The sequence below is a fragment of the Alosa pseudoharengus genome, unplaced genomic scaffold (genome assembly GCF_046254945.1).
Source record: "Alosa pseudoharengus isolate Yale_2024_CS ecotype anadromous, Long Island Sound unplaced genomic scaffold, YU_APseudo_1.1 YU_APseudo_1.1_scf_7, whole genome shotgun sequence".
NCBI lineage: Eukaryota > Metazoa > Chordata > Actinopteri > Clupeiformes > Clupeidae > Alosa > Alosa pseudoharengus.
The window spans coordinates 8,182,150-8,202,058 of record NW_027468859.1 but is presented as its reverse complement, the minus strand read 5'-3'; the positions used below and the strand labels follow the sequence as shown (position 1 = coordinate 8,202,058).

At 45.8% G+C, this 19,909-nt stretch overlaps 1 protein-coding gene across 1 annotated transcript in view; it reads left to right on the top strand.

Annotated features, from left to right (window-relative positions):
- daam1b (dishevelled associated activator of morphogenesis 1b) overlaps positions 1–19,909 on the top strand; it is an 87,182-nt gene that overhangs the window by 547 nt on the left and 66,726 nt on the right. The gene's annotated exons all lie outside the window — the stretch shown is intronic.

The following is a 19,909-nucleotide window of genomic DNA, read 5'->3' as shown; positions in this document are numbered from 1 at the left end:
AATGGTGATTAGTCATTTGTAACCAGAGTTGTAGCCTACGCTGCAAGCATCTGATAGTGTAGACTCACAAGGGTTTCGTTGGGAATCTGGTCAAGGAGATTCCATGATCATTTCTTTTCATTCACCCAATAGTATATGAAATATGTTTTGAAATGGACTGGAAAAGGTGACTTCCCGGTCGCCGTTAGTTTCGCGGCTATTAGCCTCATTGCTTTGTTACTGTATTGTAGTTAAGCAGGCTCTTAGTAGGATAGTCCATAACATCAGAAGCTTTCTTTCAGGTGTCTCCATGCACCATCAAATATAAGTGTTGCATCCCTTGTGTTCTGGTTCACTTCGTTACAGCAACAAAGTTGACAGACCTATTGAACGAGGGAGAACCTCCTCACGGGCTTTCAAAAACCTTTTAAGAAAAATCCATGCATTCAGTGGAACAACGAGTCATTCAGTCAATGAATTCCAGAGTTGAAAGACTGTGGTGCTCATCTGACAGAAGAGTAGCCTAGGCTACTTGACTCAGCGTGTGTACTTGCATCCTACTCATTGATTAACTGACTTTTTTAATCGTAAAATTTCAGATGAATATGTCTATGTCTGTCTTGCTGGGAAGAGTGGTTTGGACCTGCACGAATCTAGACCATGTTTCCATGTTTAAAATGTCAGTCACTGGAGGATGTCCAAGATTATGTCTTGTTTATGTCCATTTTTATAGTCATTCAGTGTGTCATGTACCCATGTTGTGTGCTATGTCTCCTACCCGGCCATGTCAAATTGACCATGTGGGAGCAGCCCTTTCATCACATGAGTAACCATAAAGTTATAGACTCACGTGAGTCCTCCTTGTGTGTACCGTTCAGTGGGATTCCATGCTTGTAAATCAAGTCTGTGCATGCATAGTGTGTTCGAGAGAGAGAGAGACCGAGACTGAGAGAGAGAGAGAGGGCGAACGAACGAACCAGCGTGTAATGTGATTGTCTATGGTCTGCACTGACTCGGGGGAGCACCTTTGCCGTGTGTCTCTGTAGAAGTCCCACCCCTGCTTCCCCAGGCCCTGCTTGCCTTAACTCTGTCTCCCATGATCCACCGTCCAAATCTGTGCGAATCTGTGAGAATGTAGCCTATATCAGCATCCAACCCTGAGAGCTTTAATCTTTTCTTTAACCACATTCCTTTATCTCCTCTCCTGGGACATTCTGTGATGGTGAGGAGTCAATGCTAGTTGCATTCCACGGGTGTACAAGTACTCAGGCCAAAACAAGTGTGTGTATGTGTGTGTGTGTATGCGTGTGAGTGTGTGTGTGTGTGTGTGTGTGTGAGTGAGTGTGAGAAACGGAGCGAGAGAGCAAGAGAGCAAGCTGCAGTGAAAGAGAGATAGAGGGAGAGCGAGAGGACAAGAGAGAAAGGAGAGAGGGAGAGGACAAGGAAAAGACGCACGAAGAGAATATTAGCAAAAGAATGGTTGTAACCAGATGTGTCTCTGGAGCCATTTAGATATTTTGTGCTGCACAAAAAGCCCTGTGTTCAATGGGCCCTTCAGAAAAGCCTCCCTGTAGGTAGAGATTGAAATTGAGCAAGTCGAGCTTTGCTGTTGCAGGGAAAGTTGTCCAGTGGCTGTCAAGGGAGACTTTAGGCTTTTAAAAACACGATCCAAACAGTTAGTGGCAGTAAACTGCACACATTTCAAGCTCTGAAAAAAAGGGATACAGTGTGTATGTGTGTGATTGCGGATGTGTGTGTGTGTGTGTGCGTGTGTGCTTGTGTCATTTAGGGTTTTCCCTTTGGGGGTTCAGATGCGGCTCGTTGTCCTGCCTTGACCCCCCCCCCCCCCCCAATCCCCATCCAGCCTTGGGATAGCGAGTGCTTTAAGACAGCATGAGTGGACAGTTTCTGAGGGAACGTGTTGACCGTGCCTTTCAAGAACACGGTGGCCTCGATTCTGTTTTTCTTTTTTTTTTTCTCTCCCTCTCTCTCACTCTCTCTCATCGACCTTGTGTTGTGTGCCATCAGGGCTCTAACAAATAGGCCAGTCAGCATCTCCGACTTTGTTTAAGATGTACTCTTCGCCGCCCGCTGTCTCGGATAGAGTCCGATAATTAGATGGGGGGGGGGGGGGGGGCACAAGGAAAGCCTGCCAGAGGTCTGCACAGAAAGCCGAGGTCAACAATGACCATGGCGCTTTCGCACAACTTTCCCCGTCTTGACTAAGCTTAATCAACACGTAGCAGATGTTTAAGTGGATCTCTGATTGTGCAGCCCCTCATGGTGCAAGCAACCTCACCCCATGGCTCACCTCAGCTTCCCTTCCTGATAGATGGGGGCCATTGGGCTGTTGAACAGAATGTGCTCCTCTCTCTCTGGCCCTAACCGGTACTTAGTTTTATTATGTGAAACATGCTTTTCCCAGGCAGTCTTACCTCTGCTGTGCCTCATCCCAAATCCAAGCAGACAGCTTTACAGTGTTCCCATTGAGTTGATGTAGCTTTGTTGTAGTATGGATGTGTAGTACTGTATTTAGTGTGTGTGTGTGTTTGTGTGTGTGTGTGTGTGTGTGTGTGTGTGTGTGTGTGTGTGTGTGTGCACGTGCGTGCGTGCATAGTGTGTGTAATATAGTGAACCTTTTGCTTACTCTTGATTTATCCCTTCTCACCTCTGTCTCACTTTTTTTGCAGGTGTATGTGTGTGTGTGTGAGAGGGTGTGTGTTTGCGTACTGCTTATAACCATGGGCGGATATTTCATTAGTGGGGTGTTGGATTTCACGAGTGCGCCACACACACCAGAGAGTTCCTTGGTGGAAGGAGGGGCCGTTGCCGCCTCTGCCACCGCTCATGTTTGCAAATGAGGCGAAAGGCGAGACGCCACCGGGAGCCGCAATAGTTTCCGCTCGCCGCTTGTGGGGTGGTCCAGGGGCAGCCGGGTCCACTCCACTCATCATTCATTAGGGGCTGCTAGCCCAGCAGAGTTGCCCTGACCTAGGGTGGGAATAACAAAACTAATAGAGCACGCCAACATAGCATCAAGTTTGTTTATGTTTATTTCTGTTTATGTTTATGTGGACAGGTAATTACATATAGGGATGTAACAATAACCGGTATAATGGTAAACCGTGATAAAAATGTTGACGATAACAATTACCGTTTTCTTTTCAAATATCATGATTATCACGGATGATTACCACGGTGTTGAAACCGTGTGTTTAATCCTTCTCCGCTTCATCCGAGCCTGCTGTTGACATACAATAGGCCTGGTACAATGAAACAAAACTGGTACCCTACTGATTCTGTTGTGCAATTGATGGTTTTAACTGCGATTCGGATTGGGCTACACCTGATTTTAAAAGGCGGAACATTTTCACCGCAAAACGTGCACTGTATCTTAGCCACTCTGCGTCTTTTTATGTTCGCGTCCACATGAAATCCATTCCACTCACATTATCAATTATTAATTATTTCAAACACTTACTTTGGTCTCACTCATTGGATCCAAATAACAGAAATAGCAAACTTCAAGTAATGGTAGGGTAAGTTAAGCTCTAAGCGCATAGCCAATTAAACAAGACCAAGGAAAAAGTGACCACTGTTTGAAACTATTTCAGCTTGTGTAGGCCTGTCAGTACTTTCTGAACATATTGAACACACTTTTAAAAATACCGTGATAATACCACAAACCGTGATAATTTTGATCACTATAACCGTGAAGTTAAATTTTCATACCGTTACATCCCTAATTACATATTGTCATTTTGTCTTAATGAGTTCAATCTCTGTACTGCAAGTTGCTTGTTTGATTAGTGACCTACTCATTCACACACTGACTCATTTGTTCCCCCTCACTTAGGCATTCATTCATTAATTCACTCACTCACCCACTCACTCACTCATTCATCCATCCACACACAAACCACCAAGCTTATGCACTGTGCCCTTGGTCTACCGGGACTGGATCTGGACTGGATCTGGCTCAGTCTCTTTAATAATGTCTCTCCCAGATCAATAGTTGCTGATGCACAGATATAGTCCCTGAATCACTAATTGCACTGTGATCAATCGCAGCCTGTAAGTGACCCGAGCACTGGGGCAGATTCCCCGTTCTTCACAGTCAATACCCCTTTCTCCCCCATCAACTTCCCTCCAGCCCAGCACTCTGTATCCATGGAAACATGCCAGGGCCTGAGTCGGTGGATTTTCAAAGATGCTCACATGGCCTCTAAACCTTCAAAGCGTTTTTTAAACACGAGTCTGGTCTGCGAAAATAAAGATAGGAACAAGCTATGCACATTGCACGCAGAACTATAAACATTTGGAATAATGTTTTTACGCAAGGCCACTCTGCATTTTTTATTTACCCAAGGCCCACCCATTGGAACTTTTTATTTTGGGTTTGGACATTTTGGTCAGTGTGATTTCCCCCTTCTGTTGTCCCTTTTGCGGTAGAAATAATGTAGTGTGTGTGTGTTTGTGTGTGTGTGCCTTGTGATGTGTCAGCAGTGAGTGCGCTGCACACCAGTGTAGAGGCGAGAAGAGGAAACAGGACAAACTCCAAGGGTCCTCCCCTACCCCTGTGAATCAAGACTCCGCCTGCCCGGCCCGGCTGGCCTGCCCAACCACAACAATGAGGCCGTGTGACCCGTTTGAATGTCCCATTCTCCGAGGGTGGTGTGGTTCACTTGGGCCAGACAATGGCCTCATTTAGGGCCGTTTATTCTCTGAGGCCCTGCTTGTCACTACAACCGTCCCCGCTCACCCTCACTTCGTACCAACCGTGTTGGTCGGTGTCTTCAAATGCTGCTCTGGCTGCAACCCCCTCCCACCAGGCCATCAGGGTCTCTCGGTGTTTAAGGTCCTCTGCCTGCGTCCTTTGCCGGACATTCTGGGGTTGATTTGATTCGTTTTTGCTTTTTCTCTCTCTGCTTTGTCCTTCACCGCAGATAAAAGAAGATAATTTCCTCACAGCCTTGTGACTGTAATTGCATCAGTCTTTGCACTCTCACAAACAAACACACACACACACACACACACACACACATTCTCTCTCTCTCTCTCTCTCTCTCTCTCTTTCTCTCTCTCTCTTCCTCTCCCTGCCTTTCTTTTTTTCACTAATACACAGACGCTCAGTATTCTGGCCCTCTCGTTCTCCACACACACCCTCTGGAGCAGCAGGCACAATGCACCTTTGATCTCCATCAGTTTATTCAATCTCTTTTTGGTAGTTCTTCTATCATCCCCTGCACACACTGGGACAGCACCGCGGCTCCATTGCTCCATATGGCTCCCTGGTCTATGTGAACCGTGCACTCATGGAAAAGACTGGGGGAAAAGAGCATATTAATCACCCAGCCAATTGATGCCTCTCTGGAGTGCCTAATGTGAAGTGAAAGACCTGCTGGCTCTGAGTGCCAGTGAAAGTGGGCTTCTTCTTTTTCTTGTTCTTCTTCTTATTTTCAGAAACCACAGTCGGCCTGAACCCCCCCCCCTCCCCCCATTACTCTGGAGGTCAAGGGGCAGACCACCCCTCTCCCCAGCTCTGAATGGGGGTAGCTCTTAATTTATGGAGGTTGTCGTTGAACTTTTTCTCCAAGACGTTAGTGGGGTTAGCGAGAGCCTTGCATCTGAAACGCATTTGCCTCTCATGCAGAGACGGGCTGTCTGTCTGGCCGTTTACCATTTTATTAACACTCCTGGACTCTCCTGCAGCACCCCCTGTGTCCTGCCATGTCCAGCAGGTTCTGTGCTGTTCACAAAAAAAAAAGAAAAGCAAAAAAGTCCAAGCCTTCAGAAACAGGAGCAAATCTCTCTTGTGCCCCTTTGTGAAGAGCGAGGCCGCCGGTTCCCCCTGCTCTCTCCCTTAGGTTCAGCCTTACCAGATGGCCGTCCATCTCTGTGAAATGCATTTTTTCTTGTGCGCTGCGAGCGATGAAATAAAAGGCTGGCCGGTCGAGCCGGTGGGCCCTCAGGAGTCAGGGGCTTCGCTCTGGAATCTGAAACCCCCCGGGTGGGGGGATGGGACAAGCCGGCGGCCGCACGTCAGAATGGCCATTTAATATCCTTTCAATAACTCCGCCATGCCTCTGAATTCTGGTAAGGTAAATATTTGACCAGTATTAAAATAAATGGATCACACCCCCAAAAGAAATTTCTAGAAGAAAAAAAAAAGAGAAAGTTCTGGCATTCTTGACCTAAACTTTTTTACTGTCAAGCCGAACAGCATGATTGGCAAGCAGACACTACTGTGCTTGAGTCGGTCAGGCATCCATTTTGCAAAAGCATACCGAAAACGGAATAATTTCCTGGTCATCAAATTATGGGGAACTGATTAAAACCACCTGCCTTTTGGTAATGAGTGTTTGGGTAATTGGCTTTCACAGTTAGGCAGCTGTCCACCATGACCTTGATTGTGTCAACTGTTCCACGTGACCTACAGAAATGACCTTTCAGACCCTCCCGATCAACGTCTCCTTGTCCAAGACACTGAACCTACTGTATGTATCAAAAATTAAATGTTCCCCTTCCACGTGAACCGTGTGTGTGTGTGTGTGTGTGTGTGTTTGTGTGTGTGTGTGTGTGTGTGTGTGTGTGTGTGTCTCTGTAGTACTCTGTACGGTGCCTCATCGGTGGACTGCTGGCACTGCGTAAGCTGAGCTGGAGCGGGCTGTGCAGGGGAGGCCAGTGAGTGAGGGTGGACAGGACAGGCCTCCCGCGCTCCCTCTCCACTCCTCTATCTCCACCACAGCCGGGGCTAATAAGATAAACAGAGGCTCCCGGCCAACACAAACCCGGGCGTCATCCTCTCTCCACGGACCCGCAACCAGACTCAGCGTGGCCGCAGGGCCCCGAAAAAACTCCCCGCCGCTCACAGCTAGTCGGAGGGTAGTGTTGGTGGAGGTGGTGGTGGTGGTGGAGGTGGAGGTAGAGGAGGGAGACGGGGGGAGGGAGAGGAACGCGTTTATTACAGAGGTATACTGAGGCCAGACAGCCTCTCGGGCGACGCTTTAAAGTTGTAAAAGAGTTCAGGTAGCATTCCTTCTGTAAATTAGCACGGTGTCCCCTTGGAAAACAAGATAGAGCACAGCATGAACAGCTAGCTTCGAGGTATAAAAAGTCCGACAGCGGCTTGCAGTGCTTTTTAAGTAGGCCTTGCTTGTTCAGTATTCTCTTGGTATTTGTTTTCATTGTCAAACATCCAAATGATGAGAGAGCTGTACATGTAGATTTAAAGGTAGGTGTGTTATCAGGGCCCTTTAAAGGTTGTTTGGGTAACTGAATTCTGCTCTGTTGCCGGTGGCTGAACTGACGGCTAGGTCTGTTGCCAGACCTTCAATTAGATTTCTGTGTGCTGATGACTGAACCCCTGTCACATTCTATCATCATGCCATCTGCCCTGCAAAGGAAGACATCTTCCTCCCTCTGAGCGGCAGATGTGCTTTGCTTGTTTTTTGTTTTGATCTTTTTCTCCCCCCTGCCACACACACACACACACACACACACTCTCTTGCACAGACGTTTGTCCCACACCTGTTTGTCCCTTCTTTCGTTACCTTGACTGCTGTTTCCACGGTGACGTGGCAGCAGGGACTCGTTGTGCTGCTGACGAGGTCGATAACACCTGACTCTCTGGTGAACCAGGTGCGTAGACGTGTGTAGCATGGGTGGAGACTGCATAGGGAAGGATTTGTGTGGCTTGGTCAGGTAAACAGGACATGATGTGAAATTATGTCTTCTACCCTTATAAGATATATCATTTCATTACATCAGCTGATCAGGTCTCCGCCTGACAATCGGTTGGTCTGGGTTCCAGGAACCTAGTCATGATTCCATGTCGCTTTGGATACAAGCATCTACTTAACAACACCAGTCAACCAGTCAAGTTTAATATCTTTTCCATATACAAAACTGAATGTTTTGCGCGTATGGTTCCCGTAATTGGTTATTAGGACTTTATTGGCATGAGGTCATTTGAAATGAATACATTGAGTGAAGTCAAGCTTCACGTTAAGCTCCTGACAGGAAAAAAAGCCCTTTGAGGAAGGTGAAAATTCTTGACTCTGTAACCAGATTGTTGCGGCTGCCTCGAGGCCACGACGAGTGGAGCTCATGGAGAGTTTCTGCGTTTCATCTCTTGGAAACACAGAGCCAGAGGTGACTCGAGACTTTCACCATTCCTTTGAGGTAAAGAAGAGGTTGTTTCAAAGTCGAGGCTTGTCAGGGTTCATGGGATCCTCGTAAATTGCCCTCATACCTCAGCCGAGCCAGAAGCTACCTTTTCTTTCTCTTTGGACGTGGAATTCAGAGGGTTTAAAACGCTTAAATATCCCTCATTTGATTGATCTCCCAAACATATAAAAGATGTGTTAACCCTTTGACAAAAAAGAAGACTTTGATGTGGTTTTCATTAAAAAGAACACATCTCATTGGATTAGATGGGAACACATAATTAGTACTTTCTCTCATAAAATATACACGTGTCATTGGCTTCAGAAGATGCAGAATTGCTCCCTTCCCTCCCTCATTGCATAGTTGTGTAGTAACTGGCAGGGGCAACTTAAAGTAGTATTTCCACTCCAGGGAAGTGGAAAGAGAGAGGGGCTGACTTTGTTCTGTCTCTTAAGTAGGCTTAATTAGAAAACTCTTCTATGTGTGTGTTAGTGATGTCATGGGGACAGGAAACTACTGACCACAGTCATGGTTAACTCATTCACTCTTAAAGTTAAATGGGATTACTTTTCATTGATTCAGACTACTGATGTTGATTGGTGCTCTTGCTGTGGGCTGTTTATTTGTTTTGATCTGTTTGGTTGATGGGCTTTCCTAATGGCAATTGCTTTGTGTTTTTAATGTGGGGATCATGCATAGGTCTGATTAAACCTCTCTCAGAAAAGAGCTCCTGAATTTTAATGGTCATCTCAGGAAAAATAAGATTTGAAAGGGAAATAATAATATTCCTGGTTTAGCCTACTCTTTACTGCAAATTAAAATAAACATTAAACGAGAGCTCCTTAGTGTGCAAATGATCTCTTATCTCTAGTATACTATGTGCTTTAGATCCTGCACCTAACCAGATGACCTTTGGGATGCTTTGGGACCTTTCACTGTTACTCTCTATCACGGACATAGACTACTGATTTAGATGTACCAATACGTTTTCATGGTTTGCTGTTGCTTTGCCCTAGACTCTGCCAAGCCATCCGGCTGTGTCATCCTTTCTGGACTGTGTTTCAAATCGAATCAAGTTCAGCCTTTCAGAGGGAGGCCTAGCTGCCGTGTGATTCAGTGGCTAAGTTTAGCATGCCACACTGTGTCCTCTGTTGCCCTGGAGTCCCAACGATGGATGTTGACCCACTTCAGTACTGCAGTGCCCTAAAACCTGTCCTCATAGCAGAGAGAGATGCAGAGAGAGAGAGTGAGAGAAAGATGCAGAGAGAGAGTGTGATGCAGAGAGAGAGAGAGAGAGAGAGAGAGAGAGATGCAGAGAGACAGGGAGAAAAAAAGATGCAGAGAGAGAGTGTGATGCAGAGAGAGAGAGAGATGCAGAGAGAGAGATGCAGAGAGAGAGATGCAGAGTAAGAGATGCAGAGTGAGAGAGAACAAGGACAGATGCAGAGAGTGAGAGCTGCAGAGAGTGAGAGAGAGAGTGTGATGAAGAGAGAGAGTGTGATGCAGAGAGTGAGGTTAACACTTTTATTGAACCAGTATTCAAACTTTTTGCAGCACCCTTAAAACACACAATGCATGAGAACATCCAATATAGACATCCTTAAAAGATCGACATGTACGGGAACCTGTAGACATCCCTTATGTCAGGCTCTCTACAGAGGGAGAGAGAGAGGGATGTAGAGAGCGACAGAGAGAGAATGAAAGAGAGAGTGCTGCCAACGTTGGAATTAGCCTGGTAATGAGAAGGCACAAATTGCTGCTGGTAACCAAGCCACTGGGTGCTGTGCTCGTTTTGTATTAGCAACAAACATGGCAGGGGAGTCAGGACTGGACACATGACAGACCACCAGCCAGCCAGCCAGATCCTAAGCAGACCCTTTGTGGACTGGGAGTAGGCTGGATGGAGGGGCACAAAGATAAGAGGAGGTGTCCCATTGAACTTGGTGGGGTTGTATCTGTGGTGAAACTGTCAAGAGTCTTTTGTCTTAGTCAGTCATCAACTGTGTGCTAATAGACAGGGTGGAGATTGTGGAAGTCTGTAAAGCTGGCCCCTTTTGGCTGGGGTCCCATGGAGATGATGGGGGGCCAGGGAGAGGGTGTGTGTGTGTGTTGAAGGGGGGGGGGGGTGTAAGTCAGACGTTGGCATAGTGCCAGTGGGTTTTGTAACACTGGATGTAGTATAGACAGTCCCTGCAGGGATCTACCGTTGGCACGTACAGTGCAACTGATTACGTTTGGATGTTAGACACTGAGATTCAGACGGCAGACTGCACATGGAGTTGGGTTAAGCCTTCACCACCTAGGTTGATGTGAGGTGAGCAGATGCCCTTCCTGTGTAGGGCAGACTGTGTTACCAAGATGGGTGTTCTCTGCTTTGGTTCATGAAGCTATTGTTCAGCTTCAGAGTTCCCAGAATCACAGACTTAAAGAACCAGACATTTTGATGTATTACTTTTGACCTCATAGCTAGACGTCAAGATGATGGCTCAATCCATGGCAGTCGGGTATAGATGAAGGAATTCGTAAACAAAACAATACCCTGCAAGTGGATTTCCTGGCCTGGTTTAAAGACTCCTGGCAGAAACGGTGGCTGTAAAATGAGGTTCCGTGGTCATAATTTAAGTCTTGATCTCCTTGATTTTTACAGATAAAACGCTTTCATAAAAGTCATTTAAGTGATTTCTTGTTTTTTCTTGTTTGCGCTGGACAAAGTAATATCTGATAATTCCCTGCTAGGCTGTTGGTCTGAGGCCATGTCCACACAATAGCCAGCTGTTGAGAACACGTCAATCAAACAGATGGCAATATCTGTTCTCTTTATCAGATGGCAATATCTGTTCTCTTTATCAGATGGCAATATCTGTTCTCTTTATCTGTCACAATCCAAAAACTCCATTTTCCCCTGTCCACACGTGAACACTGAAACAGAGATTTTGACAATCTTCTTTTCGGCTGAAGTTTAAAAAAAATATCCTTACAGTGACGGAAACAGAGTTTTCGTTTGGACGAGAGGCCAAAACGCATTACAAAAATCTCCTTACGTGTGGACATGGCCTAAGGCCTCCTGGTCCTCTCTTTGCCTCTGTGCTGATCCTGATGTCCCAGGGCTCCAGACTAACTTTTTGCACTGGTTGCACTGGTGCGCCTAACTTTATTTCTTAGGTGCACCAGCACAAAAGTTAGGTGCACCCAAATTTTCAACCACATCGCACTTAACACCGCAGCAGGTTCACTTTTTTTCCCTTAATTACTGTCCTATATAGGTTGTCCTATGACTTATGATTTACAATTCTACAAGAAAAGTAACTTAATGAAGTGTTGGTGCTTTAAGTGCTTCACTGAGCTGAAATTTAAACTTAAAACATCTCAAGATGTATTAAATAAAAATAACAGTGAGTAAATTAACAGTGCACGTCTTTTAAGGGCTTCAAACTGCACATCTCATGGCTCAATGTTTTACATACTATCCTTCATGATCTTTAGGCCTTGGCTAAACCAGCTCGCCATGCTAGCATCTTCCATAGAAATGTATTTGAGCACAATTTAAAGAGATGTTCCAAGTAGCCTGGGGGATTTTTATGTGATTTTGCAATGATGATTGCAATAATCATTTGACAGCCCCACAATGCAATTTACTTTTTAATTTTAGTATTTTAAAATTTTCAATAAGAACATGGTTAATGCAGTAACGAAATGGTAGGCCTATTATTATAGGCTATTGCAATGACTTGCCATGCTCGATCTAAATGTGTCCATTCAATTCACCGTACACAATGACCACTGTATACATGCAGGGAATATTCGGGCTTTAAATGTAGCAGCGATATTCGGTTTGCGCCAGATACCGGATTAAATTGATTGATGCCATCAGAATGAGTTTACGCAACTCGCGCGCAAAACGAATATTGCTGTTGAAAACCGGGTTACTCCCTGCATGTAACTGCGGTCAATGACGCACTCCTTTTCGGCGATATCTGTATCTCTGTCGTTCGGTCGTTGTATGCATTGTTCGCAATTTTAAGACGTCTTTTCATCTGCAACGACTCCTATAAATTTGGCGCAAGTGGCATTCCTGTACGTCGGGTTTAGCCTACGTTCAAACAATTTTTCTGGTGAATAATTATTTCGGACTGAACTTGGTGAAGGGAAGTTTCACTAGGCCTATCGTAGGCAACGATAAACTTGATCATCATCTCGGGCTCGTCTGATCGGTTTGCTGCTGCCAGCCGCTGAAAGGCAGTGGGGAGAGGGGACATTTATCTCGGCCTATGTGACCACACTGTAATGCAACTACATCCACTCTGTTTATCTGACGGGTCTCTGACCTCCCTCGCTCTCTCTCTCTCTCTGCAGCACACGCATTTTCAAATTTACTCACAGGCACTGGGCCACGGCCAATCAGAGGGGAGGTCCCGCCCTTCACTATCTGTGATTTGTTTAAACCACGATATTGGCCAAATATGTGTCTGTTATTGAACCAAAGGTAGAGTTTCAATGCGGACACTTCTCTCTAGAATAGGGCGCACCGGTGCGACCTCCGATTTTTTTTAGTCGCACTTTTGAAAAATTAGGTCGCATATGCGACCAAATTGGTCGCACTCTGGAGCCCTGCTGTCCAGCCAACCATATCCTGAGGGCACTTATCGGTGAATGTATTGTTCTCATCTTAACTCAAGAGGCCTTTGTCTGAGGGTAGCTGCGGTATTTTCAAGGATTAATCACATCTTCATGTGAGGACATGATATTTGTGAAGATATTAGTGAAGCACTCTCAAATGAAAGGCCATGCTTCTGTTTAATTCGGTTTAAAGCAGAATTCGCCGAGACATAAACCTAAAAGGCTCAACTGAAAAGTTTAAGGTCGGGTCAAGGTTGCATGCTTTGTCTATGTTTAATTCTGTTGCTCTAACAGCATAATTTGCCACTCTTGTCCCATTACGTGTTCTAGCTCTAAGAGAATGCGTTGTAAGTGGCAAGTATATGAACTTTTTTGGTGTCATGCTGAGTTTTCAGTAAACAAACGTCAAAAATATGTTCCACTTTCTGAGGGAGATTCGTGAGTGAAACCTCTTAAGCTTTGATTGCTGAAATTACTTTCTCTTGAGAAAATTGCATATAATAAGCAAATAGTGGGCCCGATGAGATGGTAATCCTTATGCTGTATGTTGCTTGTGTTGATTTTTGTTCTTTCTGTTCTATCCAGCTTACCATAGTTGCCCACTCTCCCTTTATTTTTGTTGCAAAACTTTAACTGACCACATGTTTAACCACACCACAGGCATGTCCAGCCAATCCCCCGACACGGCCCCCCCCCCCCCCCCCCCCACACACACACACACACACACACACACACACACACACTTCACATTCTGCAGACCAATTAATCCACAAAGAGTAATATACACGCAAGGAAACACAGTAAGGTGTTGAAGCCTCTTCAAAATCCAAGCAGATCCTCACTGGCACTGGTCCCACGATAAACAGCACATATACGTAACTGCAGTCTATTTCCGTACTGGAGTGGGATGTTTGGAGAACAGATGTTTTCAGATCAGTGGTGCTCGGTGTCATGACTCACTCCAAGTCCACTTTTAATCCCCGTCAGCACTCGGCTACAGACACACAGAGAGAGAGGGAGGCCTGCAAGCTATGCTATACAGCACCTAAGCTATAGGGCTCATCTTGGTGGAATTAGGCCATTCTATAGATAGTAGGTTTGGCCAGGTATGTTGTCAGGTGGGCCTGTTTTTACTCTCTTAGTCCTCAGTCACGGCCAAAGATGCGATAGTCCAGTGGCTAAGCTTCTTACCGCACAGGTATGACAACACTGACGTACTGATCCCTCTGTCTCGTCAGACATCTCTCACTACACACACACACACACACACACACACAAACACACAGACACTACAAAGAGAAACCGTCTTGAAATAACCCAGGAAATATCATGACATTAAGATTAAAAAGAACTGCTATTTCGTAGAATACAGGATATCGAAATGCGCGCTCTCTTTCTCTCTCACTCGCTCTCGCTCTCTCTCTCTCTGTCCAAAGCCCATCAACAGTCTTCCTGGTCTCCTTCCATGCAAGGCAAAGTGTACTGCCAAGAAGTATCTTAAAGCAAGTGGAGCAGAGGGCACCCTGCCCAAGTTTAAGACTAATGTCGTAGCTCATGTTTCTCTGGCGTTCTCTGTCGTGTACGTAGGTGGTTGTGAAGGCTTAACCGACTGGGAGGCGGAGGGAGTAAGTGGCTTCTACTTTGGCGGCGGCAGTGAGTCAGCAGCTTGGTGGACATTTCTCACAAGTCTCTGTCTCTCTTCCCCACTCACTTGGGTTAGCTAACCATTACCTCTAACCTTATGACCGCAGCTGCCAGAAATAGAAATGAGAAAAGCAAATAAAATACCCATGTGGAAAAGGTCTGTAAAACATTATAGAAATCACACTTATACTCTGTGGAATACTCTGAGTTTGCATAGACATTTCATACTATGGCATAATAATAATGCCCTTCAACATGCAAGGAAGCCTAGGTTGTAAAACATATCAGATTTCTATTTGCTGTTTATGAATGGGGTCATAATTATGTGTGTCAACAGACTGGAATCACATTTACAATTTGAACATAAACATGTATCTCAGAGGCTTTTATGGGTACTTGTCCCTCATAAAGGCTCTATGGTCGCAACCACAGTTTAATAACCATTAGCTATGCTAATGCTAAAATAGTGTTAAGCGAATACAGTTAAGCTTACAGTAGCTTAGCTTCATTTGCAATTGCAAATCTTCCTTTGATCAGCTCTACCTTGACTCCGACAGCAATTAGCCATGCTAGTACCAAAGTTGTGTTAAACCAATAGTGCAAAGGAGACTTCAGTTGGCTGATCCACTTTTTTGATGGTGTTCTGGCCTCAACCTCAACTCTGATTCTGAATTTCTTGGCAGTGTTGCGCATCTGGTGATATCTGTCAAAGCCAATACTTGTAAAAAGGAGATGGAGTTTGCAGGTGGGGATGGATCACTGAGCAAGGGTCACATTTTCTGAGCATTCCCTCAGGGACAATGTTTTTTTTTTTTTCTTGAGGTCCTCAAGAGTGCAAGTAAAGACCCAAAACAACCTAAACATTTGTATCCTCTTAAGTCATATATTTATACAGAGCTTATTTACATGGCTTCAGACACTTTCCACAAGGGCTGTGGCTAAGGCTGATGATCTATCCATGAAGTATTTGAGCAATGTTGGTGGGCAATCAATCACACAACTAGTTCCATGTATTCTGATTGGATGAACATGTTAAGTTCTCCTAGAAAAAAGTTGATGCTCAATATTAATGGAAATGTACCCGAACAACAATGCTCCGGAACATTCCACAGCAACATTGCTCAAAAATTTGCTTTGTGTATCGTCAGCTTAAGCATTCTCATCTGTGCTTTAGAACATTCATGTCACACTCTTTCCTTTCATGATGCTGTTGTTGACTGTGAGGCCGACGGCTGATTCACTGCTCGATCGCAGCATCTGTGCAGAGCTGTGGCTAGCATGTGCTGTGGCTCATGCCCAGGGAAGAAGGCTGGTCTGTTGCATTGAGTTCAGAGGAAGTAAAACCTCTAGCTTGAAAAAGACAAGGACACATCTGGGGGGATTGGCGAATTCAAACACCGGCCGTTAACCTCCCATATTCCAGCTATCGTGCGGAAGCAGGTTCCCGGCACCGGCAGTGGCGACAGCTGGCGCGTTTCCGCCTCCCTCTCCATTGAAATCTGGGAATTCTTTTAGCATGAATGGCAGACAGCAGGCCAGTCCAGTCCAGTTCCTAGTTTGAGTATCATTTGCTGTGCACATGTTCAAGTCTCAACATGGACAATATGTGTTTCCGCTCAATAGACTTGTTTGACAGATAAAATAGCTCTATTTATAAAAAAAAATGGATAAGAAGAATGGAAGATTGATGAAACGCTATAACAAACACTATGTTTCCTTTTTGCTTCAGATTTATAAATGCTCTGATGGAGACAGTCAAGTCTGACAGTCTATTGGCTATTAAAATAATTATTTAAATATGATGCCCTGCAATGCAACTGCTGCCTGTGCTTGGCTGCAGTGGGTTTCAAGATATAGATAGAGATTTAGATAGATATGCTTATCTGCTCAAAGGGAAAATGTGTGTGCTGGTGTCACAAGCAAGTTCTCAGAAAACCAGATGCTGATAGGATCACTGAGTTTCGAGAAAAGTGTCTGGCTCTGATGCCCTGTGATGTTCCTCATCCGTAAGCACCCTGCACATCTGGGCCCAGAGCAGGTCATGCAGGCTTGACCCTCAGCTGAGTCACGAAAACCCAGGTTTTCAGATAGCCCTTTAATAGACATGTCATTTGGGATATCGCCAATGACCTTGCATTTTTACATGCTTATTCCTGATTGGTCACACACAAATTGTAAACATATACCGTAAGAGAAGGACCAATGAAGTTAGATGATGAACTTGATGGAAATATACATTGTGATGACTAAATACGAACACATTCGTGGTCTGACAGTTAGACAAGCCCTGTCCACACAGCTCTCACTGCGGTGTCAAAATCAACACATGACTGAACCACTGCGGTGTCAAAATCTATATCTACACAGAGAACTGTGTGATAGTCCCTCAGAGACTGTCGTGGTGAAACACATTATTCCACTTAAACACCCACTTGTGCAGTGGTTGTTTACTGTTGTTTGGTCCTCATGTCATTTGAAGTCATTTGTCTGTCTGAATTGCACTGAAATCCCCCCCCCCCCCTCCCGCCACACACACACAGACTACAGCATGTTGGTAGAGATGGCATTAAAAGCATGTGAGGTGGACTCTATTTAAAGCGTGTGCGTGTGCGTGTGCGTGTGCGTGTGTGTGTGTGTGCGTATGCATGTGTGTGTGTGTGTGTGTGTTGACATTTTTCTTTGGTTAGGGGTAAAAGTATAGTGCCCGGACTGCGTGAGATCGAGAAGAGGCTCGTTTCATAGTTCCTGCGGTCCTATAAGAAGATTAGAGTGGGAGCAGAGAGAGAGAGAGGAGAGGGCCTAGCCCTTGTAAAGCCATGCCAATGCTGCCAGCAGTAATTAGAAGCTGGGGAGAAGGTGGTGGGAAGGGAAGGGAAGGGACCCTCTCCAAGCTTTTAATTTGACACGAGGGGTCTCAGGGGCTGGGAAGAAAAAAAGCCATCCCCTTCCCTTTTCTTTTTTCCACCACTGTGTATTGGGTCCATCCCAACGTCGCCAAGCCTCTGGTCACGAGTGGGATGCTGTCACTTTGATGTCGAGTGCTTGGGCAGGACGAAGCCTTCATGCGGTTGAAGGGCCAGTTGTCTTGCCCATGAAATTTGGCCCGTTGTTTTTAATTGAAAAGAGCGTAAGAATAATTATAGTGGAGGTTAGGAGCCTCTTGGGTGGGTGGGTAAGATGTGTGTAGGAGGTAGGACTGTGACAGATTTAAGAAGCCAATTCATTCCTGCTAGACACAGACATCAATTTGAATTTGTCATAGAGAAAACAACAACAGAAGAAAAACACAAACCGATCGGTTTACCCTTGAGCCTTTTCAAGCCACATTCTGAGTATTTCACTTCCTGCCACCTTTTGAGTGGGGACTGCTGCTACTGCTAGCCAGCCAGCCCAGTGACTGGGTAATGATGTGGTCCATATCAGATACCTGTCCAACTCATTTTGCACACCGACATACAACCCAGGGGTTGTCAAACAAGCCGTGTGTGTGTGTGTGTGTGTGTGTGTGTGTGTGTGTGTGTGTGTGTGTGTGTGTGCGTGTGCGCGCGCGCGCATGGATGTAAGAGGGAGATTGTGCATGTAAGGGGGGGGGGGGGGTAGACGCTTTTGTTGTTCAGTAGATGTTTATCAGTCCAGGAGAGAGAAAAGGAAAAGGGGAGAAAAGAGGGAAAGAGAGAGATAGTGATCTTGTTTTTCCATGCTTCAGGTTGTGTGCACCAGAGCTTGCTTGTTCAACTACACATTTGGCAGGCTCGGGAAACGTTGAATGGCAAAGTCTCCTTGTCCAGCGACTGGAGCTAAATGGCCCATTTTGGCTCTGTAACATTGCCTGGAGGTGAGCTTAATTGGCCATGCTAGACCCCTGTCTGCCTGCGGGAATGCCGGTGTAATCTACGGATAAACTACCCTAAGTATATTCTGATTTGAATCCACAGCATTTTTCCCAATTGTTGCAGGCATGTAGAAAAACATTTGACGTCTGTGTATTGGGAGAAGGCCATACCCTGTCTGAGTCTGACCTTTAAGCATAGGTGTTTGACTGTTCATGTCTGTGTCTACCAGAGCTTCAGGCACTGGGGTTTGACTGTCAATGTCTGTGTTTGCCCGACTTTCAAGCTTGTGAGTCTGTCTGTTAACGTCTTTGTTTTGTCTGTCCCTCAGGCTTCAGTGTTTTCCTGTGTGTGTGTGTGTGTGTGTGTGTGTGTGTGTGTGTGTGTGTGTGTGTGTGTGTAGGCCCAGTGTTTTAACACACAGCCGCGAGTGAGCATTTGACATGTGCACACACCGCGTTTGCGTGCGAGACCCATTTGGCGGTGCTCATCACGTCACCCCGCGTCGCTCTGCTGATGTTGTCACAATGCCCTCACCTGTTGACGGGAGACCATCGAGCAGCAGAGCACCTGGCCCCTATCTCGTCTGTTCCTGGAACTCACTCCCCCACGCCAACGGTTATATCACAGCCACGATACACTCACACACCCGTGGGCATGATTCATCATCATAAACTACAGAGGTCACACCCTTTCGTCTTCCTTAGCAACTGGTGCTTTGCAGTAGTTGTTGTTGTATATAGTATAGTATATAACAGTGTTTCTTAACTGGTGGGTCAGGACCCAAAAGTGGGTCGCGGAACCATTCTGGGTGGGTCGTGGAGCTTGTGGGTAAAAAAATAAATAAAAAATCACCCATTTTAAGTGCTACTTTGTCAGATCTACAGTACTATCTTAATATCCTGAAATGTAATGCCAAACATCAGCATGTTCTAAACAAGTAGGCCTACAGGCACTTTGCGTGTCTTATCATGTTAGCTCACCTTATCTGTTGGCTTGAACACTAAAAAAAAAAAAATATGGGTCGCGACTAAATGAAAATGGGAAATTGTGGGTCCCAAAGCCAGACCAGTTAAGAACCACTGGTATATAAGTATATATACTCTTTTGATCCCGTGAGGGAAATTTGGTCTCTGCATTTATCCCAATATGTGAATTAGTGAAACACACTCAGCACACAGTGAACACACACAGTGAGGTGAAGCACACACTACCCTGACGAAGTGAGCTGCCTGCAACAACAGCGGCGCTCTGGGAGCAGTGAGGGGTTAGGAGCCTTGCTCAAGGGCACTTCAGCCGTGCCTACTGGTCGGGGCTCGAACCGGCAACCCTACGGTTACAAGTCCGAAGCGCTAATCAGTAGGCGTTGTCGTTGTTGTCGTCGTCGTCGTTGTCGACCTCTGTTGTCGGTGATGAGAGAGAGTTGACGTCGCAGATTGCGGTAATCTGTGATTAAATGAAACGGTGAGCTGTCCTACGATCCCCAGCCCTGGGGGTTAGTGGGCTCCACCAGACGGGGCCTGCAGACCAGAGGGTGCGGCACTGGGGGCAGGCCTGGACTTGCACACGCGCACCTCACGAAAGTCAGCTGGAGACATAACTCACACACACACACACACACACACACACACACACACACACACACACACACACACACACACACACACACA